The sequence below is a fragment of the Miniopterus natalensis genome, chromosome 19 (assembly GCF_054644295.1).
Source record: "Miniopterus natalensis isolate mMinNat1 chromosome 19, mMinNat1.hap1, whole genome shotgun sequence".
Classification (NCBI taxonomy): domain Eukaryota; kingdom Metazoa; phylum Chordata; class Mammalia; order Chiroptera; family Miniopteridae; genus Miniopterus; species Miniopterus natalensis.
The window spans coordinates 6,145,893-6,162,163 of record NC_142099.1 but is presented as its reverse complement, the minus strand read 5'-3'; the positions used below and the strand labels follow the sequence as shown (position 1 = coordinate 6,162,163).

The window sequence follows — 16,271 nt, the reverse complement described above, 5'->3', positions numbered from 1 at the left end:
CTGTCTGGCTAGAATCCTGCTTTACCACTTACTAACCTGACTACAACTTTTTCTCCTAAATGATGAATATTGGGAATGCATCTAATTAACAGAAGAAGGGAGAATATCACAGTCCCTCAAAATAGCCCATACTCTGTGCCTTTGGGTAGGACATGTGCTTTTGGACCCATGAGCTATGAAAAGAGTAAACGCCTATTCTAGTTTAGCAACACAGTAAATCATCAGAAAGTGCATCACAGTTGGGAACCTTTTTTACATGGATCACCATGTAAAATGAATATTCTTTAGCAACTGTTATCATCACAGGCAAATAAGACATTTGTAAACCATGAAGAAAATTGTACAGGCAGTATACTAATACTTTCTAGATTGACAAAAAAAGTTTCCTCAAAAGATAAAGTTTACTAGGTTAGATTTGCAATTTATGCTAAGTATAGCTAAGTATATCAAATCTAGACTCCTGATAGACACACTTCCATAGAGGTATTTATGCACCATTATTCTCTTAAAGGAATTGCCTCATAAATTATATAATCATAACTTTAACATTTAAGACTAACACAAAAACAAGTCATAGCTAAAGCATGAATCTAGAATAATTTCTAAGACAAAATGGTATAACTGGCACTAAATTTCTGAAATCTTTAGTCTTTAAAGACTACTCTTAAAACCAGCTGAAATGCTGTGGCCTTTCCTGGAAGGAAAGTAAAATAATGAGACCAATAGCAACTAAATTTTATATAGTATTGTTTTCACTGACAAAGGTCTTTCCCTTTGTACTTTTTAGTTTGTCAAAATCAAAACTGTAGAGCATTATCCCCATTACAAAGATGAGAAAGGCACACAAAGTTTAAAAGTTGGATTAAACGAATTAGGTGAAAAGTAACTAGGAGGCTGTATGTCCCCGATTTTAAAAGCCATTCTCTTTTCAAAGGATTACACTTTGCTATGTAACAGCGGCAGCAGCGTACATTTACCGAGAGCTTACCACGTTCCAGGCACTGTTGCAAGAAATCCTCACAAAAAGCTTATGAGGTAGGTCCTAGTAATTTGCCCAAACCACACATCTAGTAAGAGAAGCCATGATTCAAACTCATAGGTAGAGGAGCCAATGAGGGAGGGAGAAAACCACGTGTGGTTTCTCGGAACAAAGAGAAGAAACGATTTCACAGAAGAGGAAGTGATCAACTGTTACATGCTGCTGACAAGTCAAGAGGACAGAACTGTCCGCTGGATGTCAGTGGAAACTTGATGAGCTCATTTCAATGAAATACCCTAGGGGCAAAAGCCTGTCTAGGTGTGGTAAGAGCGAACTTTATAAAGTGTATGACTTAAAATTGGTTAAGAATAAAAAAGATGGTAGCAAATTCCTCAAAGCATACCTGTACTGAGAACTAAAGTCTTTAGGTCTTGCTTTCTGGTTGGAATAAAAAAATCCGGCCTTAGGCTAGAAGAATATACAATTTATTCCATGAAAATGACAGCATAAAGCATGATCCCTCACAGGTCAAATCAGTTAAATATTCCAGTTTAGAAGCCCCATGAAAACAAGAGACTCAGCTTGTCTTTCTTCCTCTTGCCTCCTGCCACAGCTTCCTCTTCTGTCAAACACCAGTATCTTGGTTTATACTCCTTCCTTAGGTCTGTAAGGCCATACCTACTTCCTTTTTCTATCCAAATCCTCCATGCCCTTTGGGTACATTTCAAGCCGCAACTTCAAAGTTATATCCCTTAAGCCATGCCTTTAGTCTTCTCTTCTTTACCTGACCTCTCATAACTTCTTTTATAAGAACTACTTAGCCTCTGGTCACATTTTCTTTTTTGGAGATATAACTTACATACCATAAAACTCATTTTTTAGAAGTGTACAATTCAGTGGTTTAAGGTATACTCACAAGGTTGTACAACCATCACCACTACCTAATTCCAGGACATTTTCATTACCCCAAAAAGAAACCTCATTCATTAGCAGTCACTCCCCATTTCCCTGTCCCTCCAGCCTCTGGCAACCACTAATCTGCTTTCTGTCTCTATGGATTTGGCAATTCTAGACATTTCTATAAATGGAATGGAGTCTGTGACCTTTTGTGTCTGCCTTGTTTGGCTTATCATAATGTTTTTCAAGGTTCATCCATGTTTAGCATGTATCAGTACTTCATTTCTTTTTATGGCTGAATAAAACTCCATTTTATGGCTATACCACATTTTTTATCCATTCATCAGCTGATGGACATTTTGGTTATTAGGACTAATAATATTATGAACACAGTGTACCAGTTTTTATGTGAACATGTTTCTAGTTCTCTTGTATATGTACCTAGAGTGGAACTGCTAGGTCATATGGTAACTTTATGTTTAACTTTTGAAGGAAGTGCCAACCTGTTTCTACAACAGCCTCACCATCCGAAGTTCCACCAGCAGTGTGTGTTCTAACTCCCCAGACGCTTGTCAACACTTGCTATTGTCCATGTTTTGATTACGGCTTTCCTAGTGGGTATAAAATAGCATCTCATTGTGGTTTTGATTTGCATTCCCTAATGTCTCTGGTTACATTTTTTTTTTATATGATCTATATTCCTCTAATTCACTGTCAGCAAGCTTCTGTCAAGGGCCAGATAGTAAATATTTTATGCTTTGTGGGCCACAAATGGTCTACATTACATATTCTCCTGTTTTTGTGTGTGGTTTTTCTGTTTGTTTGTTTTTTACACAACAAAAGCAAGAGCCATTCCTAGCTTGAGGACCATGCAAAAACAGGCCTTAGACTATAGTTTGGCAACCTCTACTCTGATTGTTTCATAATTAGTCTTGCCTTCTCTATCAATGTCAACTTTTTTGAAAGCAAGGTAAGGACTATTTTGTATTCCTTCAGTGATCTGCACAGAGCCCATGAATAGAAGAACAGAGATTCTAAAAATACTTGAACTGAACTTCTTGCATAAAGAATGCCCCCAATTTAAAAGAATATTATGTATCTCCCCACGAGCATTTACACAATATAAAAATACTAGTTTTTTAAATGATTACTAAAAAAAGTCATTTTTCTTTTGCAAGTAAAAAGCTTAACTAAGATTATTATTAAAAAAAAAGTTTCATAATACCCTTTGAACCATAATTATACTTAGTCAGTTAACTTATTAAAATAACTTTCTAGCACCACATGTATTGTAAGGACACACTTCTGAATTAAATATCTAAGTCCTTAAGCTACAAATAAAATCAAAATTATAGTAATATACTATGGCAGAACTTGTATGTGTTCCTCAAACTTGATATATAGCCACCAAAAATCACAAGGTGCATACTTCTGGCAAATGTGAAAATCCAGTAGCTTCAATAATTTGAGTTTTACATTCTGGATATTATTGGTTGTTCATACAGAAGCACTCTGATATAGCAGAATGAAAACTAATGTGAGAGATAGCAGACATAACTAGCTGTTTATCTCTGGGCAGGTCACTGAACATCTTCGAAGCCTAGATTTTCTCATCTTCAAGAGTAGGACCTATTTCATCCATCCTACCTTTTTCGCAGACTTGTGAAGATCAAATGAGACAAAGTTTATAAAAGTTTGTAAAAAGCACTCTACAAATATTACTCAGATATTGTTAGAAGGAGTCTAAACCCAAACCAAGTTTTCACTATTAAAATAAATAAATATAAATGAGTTCTCTGAGTCTTCATAGTTATAACAAGTACTTTTCCTAATAGCCGTAATGACATCAGTGAACACTACAGTGATTCTTTTATAAGGCTTTCTAACAGAGGAGTGGAAGTCAGCACAAACTGGTCTCACATTCTGAATGGCATAAAGGTTAACCAAAGGCATAAAAGCATGCAGACCGGTTCCCCAGGTCTTAGGAATCTAAGACGACGTTCATTCTTTTGCATCTTTAGCTTACTTTAGCTAAAAGGAATAAGGTACTAAATATTCCTTTAAACACTAAACTGCCTGCTAAAAATTCAACTGGAACTGAACAGTAACCTCAAAAATCAAGTTAGAATCAGTAGTAAAGTTTTGATTAACAGAAAAGAAAGAAGGGACAACCCAGCAATGATAACGTCTAATAGTCCACGGTCAGTACTTTATAGGGGCCGTACCACTGGATTTTCATGAACATAAAGTAGGGGTAGGGCACTATTATCATCATTCATATTACAGCTAAAGAAGTGAAGCTAAGAAAAGCATCTTACCAAAGGTCACACAGCTAGTAGTTTGCATAGCTGGAATCAGAATTCAGGCAACATGACTCCAGGTCCACATTCTTAACCTAAACTGCTGTTTTCTATGACGTTGTGTTTACCAGATTTCATTTTCTATGGTAAAAGCAAAAAAACAAAATCCAAGAAAAAGAAAAAAATTTCCAGATGTGTGCTTCCTCTCACTTTCTTGCCATATCTAATTACTACAAAACTAAATAAAAGTAGTTAAATACCAGAAGACCACACAACAAAATAGAGTGAAGAATGAGGGTTGAGATAACATACCCTACATGAGATAACATTGCCTATATTTCAATATCGGTTTCTAATATTTTTTAAGTTCAAAATGAAGCCTTGTCTCAGGTTTCTTTGCTCACAGTGGTTGAATTATTTTATTATTTATTATTTTTAAAAATTGATTTTCACAGAGAGGAAGGAAGAGGGAGAGAGAGAAACATCGATGTGAGAGGGAAACATTGATTGGCTGCCTCCTGCATGCCCGACCGGACCAAACCTGCAAGCTGGGTATGTGCCCTGTTTAAACTGTTTACCTCTTTCATCCCTACTACCACTGGGTTCATTAAGGCCCTCATCAGCTCTTAGCAAAATCCTCCCATAGCAAGGAGATTAAGGAGAATCAATAAAATGCAAATATCAGAAACTGAAGGAGACGTAATATTGTGATTGCTTTTCAGCCTCCAATCTTACATTCCTCATTTACTAACACTCAGCCCTATTGCTGTTACCCTGCCTAAAACCCTTAAATAGTATGTACCACCCTCTCACTAGTTCTTAACCTTTTAAGTTAAGAGACCAGCCCCTCTTCTCACCAATGAGGGATTGTATTTTAGAAAGTACAAGAATTTCTTGAAATGCTATGCAAAACAAAATCAAACTTTTTTTTTTTTAAGCATAAGTATAATTTTCTGAAGATAGGAAGAGAGCCCAAAATTTGGTCCAAAATTTTCAAATTCTCAATGAGGTCTATGACCCACCCAAAGAGGATAGGTAGGGCCCAAGCTCATTCTCAGGCCTGTGAGGTTTTCCATGGTCTGGCCCTGATCCATGTCCGCCTCACCAGCTGTCCTGTGCGCAGATACCAAGAGTCAGTGCGAAGCGGACATCTGTTATTTTTGCACATCTAGTATCTCTTCCTCCTCCTTCTGGAACAGCATCCCGACTGTAAGGAAATAACCCTGGTCTCCCGCACTGCAGTTCTGGTGGGAGTCACTCACAAGGTGTCCCACCCTCCACTGGCCATGGGAGACTTCTCGCCCTGCTCGAGCCAGGCCGGTCAGGTGGAATTTTCTAATAAGCTGGATCTTGAGCATAGTGAAGTGAAGACGGAAACGGACAGAGCTGATTCACTCTGACTGTGGTACACTGAGTGTTCCCCGACCCAGGTCCAGACCCCAGCAGGCGGCCCTGGTTCTCCTCAGGCTTCCTGAAGCTTGCATGCTCATTTCTTACCTAAATTCTGTTATTCAACATCCTTCCAATAAACACACTTTTTCTGTTTAAATTAACCACTTTTTGCCATTTGCTCATCGTATTAGAAAAATATTTATTGAACTATGTGACGGTTAGTTGTATGTGTCAACTTGGCTAGGCTACACAGTACCCAGTTATTCAAACAAACACTAATCTGGGTGTTGCTGTGATAACATCCACAGTCAGTTGACTTTAAGGAGTTATCAGTAATGTGAGGAGGCTTCATCCAATCAGCTGAAATACCTTAACGGAAAAACAGAGGTTTCACTGAAGAATTCTTCCACAAGGCTGCCAGAGTTCGCAGCGGCCTGCCCTATAATGTGGATTTGCCCACCCCCATAATCGTGTATTCTGGTTCCTTGAAATAAATCTCAATCTCTCTCCCACACACAAAATGCATATGTACTGTGTGTGCGTGTATGTATATCCTACTGACCTGTTTCTCTGGAAAACCTTGACTAACACAAACACCTACCACATGCTGAAAACAAGACAAAGTCTGTTTCTGTTGCTTGCACCCCAAAAACCCTAAGTACAGTTGTATATGTCACAGCTTGAAGAGGACAGTCCCCCCAAAGAGTTCACTATCTGACACATGTGCAAATAGTTTAAGATCAAGGCTGGGAGTAGAATTTTTAAATTCTAAACCTGATGGCAATAAAACTAATTTTCTAGATGCCTTCAAAGTACAGGGAAATTAAAAAATGAAGTCATGTTTAAGAAAGAGTGTCTAAAATTGTGCAGGTTCTTTTACTTCAGAGGTCAGCAAACTATGACTAACAGGCCAAATCTGATCCACTGCCTATTTTTGTGTGGCCTGTAAACTAGAATGGTTTTTGCACTCTTCAATGATTTTTTTTTTAAATCAAAAGAATAGTACTTCATGACACATGAAAATTATGTGAAATTCACATTTCAGTGGACATGGCCATTCTCATTTGTTTATATATGTGGTCTATGGCTGCTTTTGCTCTTTCACAGCAGAACTGAGTACTGCAACAGAGACTGTATAACCCTAGAAACCTACAGTATTTATTATCTGGCCCTTACAGAAGAATGTTTGCTGACCCCTGCTCTAATTCACTGGAGAAAGCATTAACTTATCTTAAGGAGGAATGGGCAAGAAAAGGGTGGGCACTTTACATGCATTGTTATTTTAATCCTCACAACAATCCCACGAGGTGGAGACTATCATCTCATTTTATAGATGAAGCAGAGGGGCTAAAACCAACTTGCCCAAGCTGAATAAATTACAGAACAGGACTACAACCCAGGCAGTTTGGCTCTAGCATCTGTGTGGTTAACCACAACACCACACAGCTTTATCACTCATCTTGTCTATTGAATCTGTCCTGCATTAATGATGTTGATTCCCCTTAGAACTGAAGTATTACAAACTCTGTAGATGAACCAACACTGGAATAAATTAAAATGTCTGCAGCACGCGTTCCTTAGAGAACTGGAGGGATTCCAAAGACCTATGCTATCTTCTTTCTTGAAGGCAGGAAACTGAGGAAGATGCCCCCTTGAATTCAATCGTCTTCCCCGCAAACCATACTAGAATTCAGAAGCTCAGGCAAGCTTCTAGCTGCAGGCTACCTTAAAGCACGTTCTCCTCCCACGTGTCTTGTCTCGTCATGACCAATTAAATAAAAATCTCTGAACTGCAGAGCCAGAGTACAGATGTTTCTCAAATCTCAGTTAATTCTATCGCAGAGCTCAGCGCAGGGTGACACCACCACGCTTCTCTCTCTCCATTCAAGAAGGATGGCGATTAAAAATAGATACAGGTGAGGAGAAGAACGAGGTCCAGAGGGGGACTTGGCAAACTGTCTGTGAAGATGGAGCTTTTACTTGGGGCCCCAGCCGGCTCGTGAAGAATGCATCCAGGCTCCACGTCACCTCAACATCCAAGAGCATAAGGCAGCAGAGCAGGCATGAAGGCAAAACTCGGTATCTCTGAACCTGCGTGTATTCTGAGACAGGTGATTCCCACCAGGACGCACAGCAAGCTGATAATTATTATTTCTTCTCATTTCTATTTTTTGCTTGATCTGTATTTTCTCATAATGTGTTAGTTGTTTAAAAATAATGAGTTTATTTTAAAAAGTGTGACTAAAGTGATGTTCCAGGATGACTTTAATTGCACTTTGAACAGGAAAATAACTGTATAAAGAGCTAGTAAAAATTACTTGATGCTTTCCTGAAAAGCAGTTTACCTTTTGTCGGGGCACAAAGCATAAAATCCCCCACTTCTATGTGCAGTGGAGATGTATACTCTATACAAACCTTAAAGAACTTTCTACCAGATGGCCATACTTAAAGTCTTACTGGGTACTAATTTACCACAATACTTAGTGTGAGGGGGAAATATCTTAAATAATGAGAAACAGTAAAATGGGAACATTTTGAAGTTTACAAACACAAATGTCTATTACACATTCTATTTTTATAATCAACAATAATCTCACATAACATTTAGTTAAAATCAAATATCCTCCTTCTGTGGACTATTCATTTAAATGAATGTGAAGTTTTGATATGTCTTCAGGCTTCAGAAAACCAAGAATTAGGCAGGCAACAGGGTTGGTAAGGCATTATCCAAGCAATCACACAGGCTTGGCCAAAGGTCTGAAGTCACAGGGACTAGTTAGTGCTCAAGCGTGGGCTGTCATGCTTGCTGCTGTCACTCTGAGTAAAGGAACCAGCTTTATGTCTATTCACAAAGTGGCCAAGTTAAATTCTGCACCAAAGAGTAAAATCTCCATCCTGGTTAAACGGTAAACCACAATAGACAAAATCACAGTTGAGATGCCAATTTTTTTAAATATACCACCCCCCCCCCCCCCCAAATACCACCATCATGAGGGAAAATAGTTGTTGTCTTTCCACTTTGCCAGATGAAGGACCATGCCCCAAATCAAGGAGAACCTTTGTAATGAGCCCAACTAAGCTAGGTGTGCTGACAACTCAACTCCAAGAGAGGCTACTCTTAGAAAACAGTCCTGTCTGAATTGCCTAGGTACTGAATATCATTTATTATATTTTTCATAACTAGCATTCATCCTAGTGGTGAGTGTAGTACTCTCAGGAGAGAATTTTCATTACTAACTCTTCCAGAACATTAAGACCATTTGAAAGTCTCACTCAAGCATGTATATTAAAACACAAGATTAGTTCATGGATAGAGTCCTAATTAGTAGGGTCAGAATCAACATTTAAGGATTTTTGTAATGGTGTGAGCAATTAAATTTACAGGAGAAACTGCCTCAAAAAAATTTTAGTGCTTTTTAAAAAAAGTTGAAAACCTTTCTACTTTGATAAAGCGTAATTCTTTTGCGATGTTTAATGGTTTCCCATAAAGAAATCTGCTTGAATCTAGCAAACACTAATTAAGAGTGTAAAAATCAGGTGCTGATTCACAAAAGTGCTATCTAATATAGTATCTATTCTGATATTTTTTGAACATTGCGAGACTCTAAGCCTCAGGGAAATGTATGAGTAAGTCTGGAGACAATATGTAAAGGAATTCTATAAAAATTAGCAGAAACATGAGATATCTAAAATAAGGACACCACCAGAAATGTAAAAAGAGAGAATATATCTCCTTCTAAAAGGAATAAAAGTTAGAGAGCAGAGAGAGTGTATGTCTAAGATACTTCAATCAATAAACCTGAGACTAAAAGGCATATTTGACAGAAATGTGCGGTTCCAGATATTCCCAGAAAGCTCACAGCTCAAGACCTTGTTTGTTCACTTGCAAGTTAGAGGTGCTTTTAGAGTCCTGAATCGCTGCCAGGCAATAAAAGATTTCAAGCCTAGAAAGGAAAATCCCCCCAAATCTGTAGTATTCCCACCCAGTTAAAATACACATAATATCTTTTTAAAAACAAACAATAACGAGCCTAACTTAAAACTGTAACTAGTAATTTGAAAAAAACAACAACAAACCCTCCCCCCCCCAAAAGCCAGGAAACAAAAGGTCCTTCACTAGAAGAATGGATACATTACTGTACATCAATACAGCCGAATATTGCTAAAAAGAATAAGGTAGAATTACATAGAGTGATATGAAAAGATGACCAAAATACCTTAGGCACAAAAGCAATTTGCCATAGTTAAAGGTCAATCTCTTCTTCTTTAACAAATATTCACATTAACAGTGGAAGTCCTTGGAGAAAGGGACTTTCACTTTCTAAGTTATATGTACCAAAAACATTAAAATGTACAGAACAAAATAAGAATGCACAGAAAAAGTCAACTACAATGATATTCACAGCACAGCTTTTATATTGAAAAGTACAGGGCATCATTTAAAGAAATGATGGCAAATTCACACAGTGGGATACTATACATTGATATTTATCCATTAGATACAAAACTATTAATTTTTTTTTCATGAAAAATTCATAATACATTTCTACAAGGGAGCATAAAATATTATGCACCTGATCTTTTTTTTTTTTTTTTAAAGACAAAATATATGCATTGAAAACCACAGGGAAAGATGTACACGAAAATGTTAACCAGGCTCGGAGGTGATTTTTCTTTTAGCTTATTGTATACATTCTCAACAGGGGCAACATTGCCCCCAAGTGGGTAAAAGTGGCTCTTGAGGGGCAAAAGAAAACACACCAAAATACAAAACACAGCCTGGCCGGGCGTGGCTCAGCAGTTGAGTATCGACCTAGAATCCAGGAGATCGGGATCGATGCCAGGTCAGAGCACATGCCTGGGTTGCGGGCTAGGCAGCCAATCAATGACTCTCTCATCATTGATGTTTCTCTCTCTCCCTCTCCTTTCCTCTCTCTGAAATCAATAAAGATATATTTTAAAAACAAACAAACAAACAAACGAACAAACACACACAACAAAAACCCCCTAACTCGTTTAGTGTATAAAGCACAATTTAATATGTAATACATAAAGAAATATACAGTATACCTGCGATATTAAAATTTCATGAGGGGGACAATTAGGAAAAAAATGTCTAAAAAGGCTGGGGGGGCGGAAGCAAATGATCCTGACAAAAAAGTTGAGAAACATTGCCTCACTGGTACTTTCTCATTTTTTCTGCAATGAGCTTGGTATTACTTGGTTTGATTAAGTAATATATGTTCACTGAACTAATTAAAAAGGGCTACACAATGAAAAGTTAAAGCATAACATTAATTTTCATTATTAAATATAAAATGTATTCCTATACTCCTAACACTTTAAAAATACAATAAAATATTTAAAAAATATAATAGTAAAATAAAATATAGGAGAAAAATTAAAGAATTATTGCATCAGAATCATGGGGTGGGGGGGTGGGGAGGTTACCTGGAGAAGTAAACTACAGGTTCCTTGGCCCCAGTGCAGGCCTAATAAAATCAGTATTTCCATGAATGGGGGCTAGTGGCTTTTATTAAACGAGGCACATTTATACCATCATACCAATCCATGGAAATACAAAATCCAGACAGATTTTAATTTGATCCAAGAAATTTTTAAAATTCTATTACTAAAATGATGAAAATAAAAACAATCTAAGTGTTCAGAAATCTAGGAATCCCTGCTAAACTCCTCCCTTTCCCTTAAGCAACCTGAAAATCTAAATTTCTTCACCAACCAACCAAACACACCCATTATCCATTATCTGTACCAGGCACAAGGCAACGTGAAGAATATACAAGAAACAAGCAATATTCATAAATTTTGCCTCTAAAATAAACTCACTTCATTTAGATCTGCAAAAGCCAGCATTAAAAGCTGGCTTTCTCAGCCTACCATTATTCACACAGAAACACAATTTTTAACCCTGTGATGAAAATTAAACAAGTAGGGAACCAAAGTCACTGGTGGGTAATAATAACTGAGACGCTGTTGGCTACACTCAATTCTCTAGTTCACATACTTATTTAGCACGTTAATCTTGAAATCTGCAAATTTTCCCCTATACCACATTACAAATCTCCCACATTAGGGTCTAAAACATTAAGCTGCAAACGCCAAGACTTATTGTATACATACGTAATGAAACCACCTAAGTGCACAACTAACAGTTCCACTTAAAGAACACACGGGGTTAGTCAAAACAGGGGACTGTAAAGCGCAGATATTGCTCCAGCCCCTAGCGATCCTCTCCTAATTCCTTATAGACATCAATGCTAACTTTTGTTGGTTGTAATAATGGCAGCAATAATATTTGAGTGCTTTTTGTAGGCCAGGCATACTTACTTAATTCTCAAACATGTAAAAAAATGGGTATTCTTGTTCCATTTTGCAGATGGAAAAGTGGAGAAAAAGAGGTGAAGTAACAGCTGATAGGTGCTGTACACAAACCTGCGCGGAGCATTTTGCCTGCTGACCACAAATACCTAATGATCAAATATCCAAAGTGAGATCTGGCTTATACATAAGGTTATATCCTATATTTAAACAGTTATCCATAAAGCAGTGTATAAATGAACGTAACTGAGGCACACCTGAGTCAGGAGAATGAGACAAAAGTGTAAGTCTTCCTACCAATGGTAAATTACTTTTTCCACTTCTCATTCCTTATACCCAGAAATGGCAATCTAATTTTTCTTGTTTTTGTTTTACAGTACAGATTTCATCATTACATAAACTTACATCTCATGAATGCACTGTTTATTAATTGATTTGTAAAGCCTTTATTCCTTAAGAATCTTCATCTTTAAAAGCTTTATTAAATTTATTTTCATACTCTATACTGAATTCATTTTAGAACTTTCATTTTCTAATTATAAAATATATGAGCAAGTATAAAGTTCAGAAAGTAAAAGGTTTAAGGAGGGAAATAAAAATCGCCTGTAATCCCATTCAAGACAACAATTTAGATCTTTTTGATATTTCCTTTTAGCCTATATTCTGCATATGAATAAACATTTTGTAAAAATAAGAACCGCAATCATACTATGTAAACATTAATAATCTGCTTTTCCTCCCACAACAATAGAGCACTTTTTAAAAATAGTGCAGACAAATGCAATTACATGACTGACTTTCTACAAAACACTTTGGACTAAAAAAATAGTTTGTTATACTGTGAAAATTAACCACAAGGTGGAAAGAGGACGGTGGGTCCTTCATCTAAAGTATTCTCTCTCTTTTGCAAGCATTTGAATGTTTTAAAAACTCCTAAGAAATTATACACATGGCTATGGAAGTATTACAGTTGCAAAAGATCAAAAGTGTGATAATTCTCTGTAGACACACGCTCAGCCCAGTTCACTTGAGCCTAAGCAGAGCCAGCTAAGAACACCACAAAGTGATGATTCTTTATTTCCAGCGTCGCAGGCCTACTGCTTACATACACAGCAAGCAGATGGCACAGAGTGGTGACATAACCTCAAGCTTGTTCTCTTATGACAGTCCAAGTCTAAAGCATTATGGGAATAGAATAACTATTTCATCTGAAACCCTCCAAGTCATGGTTTGAACTGCAGATTTTGGTTGGTTCTTGAATTATAATGCTATCATATTCCAATGTAAAAATTATGACATTTGAGTACAAGTAAGAAGTTACTAAGCATTTATTTAAAACCAAAGGGATGGCCTGGCTGGGCATGGCTCAGCGGTTGAGCGTGGACCTGGGATCCAGGCGATCGGGGTTCGATTCCCGGTCAGGGCACATGCCCAGGTTGTGGGCTCCATCCCCAGTCGGGGGAGTGCAGGAGGCAGCCGATCAATGACTCTCTCATCATCGATGTTTCTATCTCTCTCTCTCCCTCTCCCTTCCTCTCTCTGAAATCAATAAAGATATATTTAAAAACAAACAAACAAAAAAACCTAAAGGGATGTATTACAATGGAGTTTGTCCAAAATGTGCTATTTAATATTCAAAAGGCACAGGAAGTTTTTTTTAAAAACAGTATACTATTTGACCAATTTTGAGTTACTTAAGTTCCAGACTTATAATTTGGATGTAAAAGAAACACCATCAAAATAACTTAATATTGGGAAATCTAAGCAAACAAATAAAGATGGGTCTGAGACTTAAGATTCACCTTCCAAACTCACTTGCCTATGGTTTTTCTTAAATTAATACAATATTCTTTTTTTTTTTTTTAAATATATCTTTATTGATTTCAGAGAGAGGAAGGGAGAGGGAGAGAGAGAGATAGAAACATCAATGATGAGAGAGTCATTGATTGGCTGCAGCCCGCAACCCGGGCATGTGCCCTGACCAGGAATCAAACCCTGATCGCCTGGATCCTAGGTCGACGTTCAACCGCTGAGCCACCGCCCGGCTGGGCAAATTAATACAATATTCTTAAATAATTAAATTTATAAAAGTTCTACCCACATCAATTTTTAGATATATACATCTATAGGGCATATTGATAATTGTACTTTACATGCAAAACTTTCTGAAGTATGAAAATTTCATACCGGGCGTTATGTATATCATTACTAAACCAATTTCCAGCATGGGGCAAAAGTAAGCTTACAGTTCATATTCACTCATTCATTCATGTTCGCAAAACACAGAATTTATTCTTGTATTATAATTTATTAATTATTGCATTATTTTCCATTTGAACAATTGTAAACCTACGTTTGCTCCACCCTGCATGATTAGAATGGAGCGAACACAGGGGTAAAACAGAAGAGCAGTCTAAATGCAGTGATAGAGAAACCTAACAACAAAAACCCAAAAAACAAAAAGAGCACTTTCAGGACACCAAGAACCAAAATATCATACAAAGTTATCTTTTGTAAACCTGTCATATTATAGCCTTAGTCTCAGACAACTATAAACAAATTCTGAAGTATGTTCCTTCTTTACAAAAACAGCCCTCTTCATTCTAAGTATGCTGTACTTTGGACTCAAACCAGAGAGATCCCTACTTCAGGAGTGACAAGATTCATGAAACCCTCTCTGAAGGTCCCTGTAAGCCACCATATTAACCCACAGGGCTCTTTCTACCCATTCAACAGTAATTTATCTCCTCATCGCCCTCCCTTCAGCAATTTCATTTCTTTTTGTGAAAATAAATTTCTTTCCCATGGTCTAGCGTAGTAACTTCCACTGGTAAATCCTGTATCATAATCCCTCCCTTTTGCAACCTTCCACTAAAAGTTTCTTTCAATCTCTCGATTATCTGCATCTACTTTCATCCTTGCATTCCTGATTGATATTCATTTAAAAGAATTCTAAACTTAAATTTATTAAGATATTAAATCATTTGAAGAATTAGAAACTATATAAATATGCAGTTTAGAGACTTCATACTACTAGTCTGCCTGGGTATTAGCATCAGCTGAAAATAACTTATCACATTATGAATTTTTTTAACCCTATTAAATTATCAGTTCATATTTCTAAACAAACCACACACTTTGTTGTACTAATAGAAAACAGAAACACATACCACCCCACACAACTGAAATAGAGATTAGATGGTCAAGTAATGTTGGCTACATAATCATTTAGACTACTATTGTTCTACCACTTCATTTCAGACTACAGCAAATTTTTAAATTATAAAAAATTAAGAGATACAAACAGAACCAAAAGAAGATGATACCATGAATGTGAATGGAAGGGTTTAACACTTTTTATTTATTAAAAGAGCTAAAAGCAATAGACTACTCAGCTAAAATCGAAGTGAAAATGACACTTTCCATGTTTCTGGTCTTTATTTCCCTCTTTAGGATTTTTACTGTGTGATTTACTTTAAGTAACTTAAACCACATGGGGGAGGAAGCAGTTTTGTACAGAAAAAAGAAAGGTGACTTCAATTGTTTCTGAAAAATTTTCTAGACTCGTCTAGAAGAAAAATGGTGTGTTGCACTGAAGAAAAGGTTACAGTGAGAGAGGCAAGTCTCCCATCATTCACATGCTGGCCCACTCACTTGGTCATAGTCATTCATTCATGTTCGCATTGCAAGCCAAGGACAAATACTTATCGATCACTTATTTTATGCTTTCTACTGCGGCAGACCCTGCTCCTGGAGTTTGCTGTCAGCTACCAGAGTCTGTGAATTTTCATAAATTATCTAATTACTTTGAGTTCTGTCATCTGTAAAAAATGGACAATATCTATTTTGCAGATTTGCTATGCAGATGAAAGGAGATGTCAGGGCTTTACTTTCTTTTACTTCAGTTCTTTGGGAATAGACCAGGAAAGTCTATTCATGTTTCACACACTTCGTATGTCACCTCATGTAAAAATAAATTTTCTTTTTTAATTTCAGCTTTACTGAGGTATAATTAACATATAAAATTGTGAATTTTCTTATAATAGTATATCACGAACTGCTAGCCGCCACTCAATCTTATTAATAACTTATTTTTCCTGCCAACACGCAAGTAGACTTCTAAGAAAGAATGTGTGACATACATACTGGGAAGGCCACAAATGCCAGCATAGTGACAGTGCCCAAATGGCCCAAACTAGGGAAGCTTCTGTTCTCAGCTATGGCTGGGAAGAGGAGGGAAGGGTAAAAGTAATCAGTCCCAGGAGAATGGCTGTAGTTCTGGTTTCTGTTGACAAACAGAAATATCATCACACCAATTCAAAACAGACTCAACTGTAGTGGTCTAGTTTGAGACATGAAATCAC

The 16,271-nt window shown here is 37.0% G+C and overlaps 1 protein-coding gene across 3 annotated transcripts in view; it reads right to left on the bottom strand.

The window, feature by feature from the left end:
* The window catches only part of RAP1A (RAP1A, member of RAS oncogene family), a 46,394-nt gene that overhangs the window by 19,416 nt on the left and 10,707 nt on the right, over positions 1 to 16,271 (bottom strand). The window contains exon 1 of one of the 3 annotated variants that reach the window (XM_016223397.2): positions 4,195 to 4,210. The exons of the other annotated variants lie outside the window; for them this stretch is intronic. The gene's annotated coding sequence lies outside the window, so the exon portion shown is untranslated. Of the gene's footprint in view, positions 1 to 4,194; positions 4,211 to 16,271 lie in introns of those variants that run through there. 3 annotated transcript variants of the gene reach the window in all.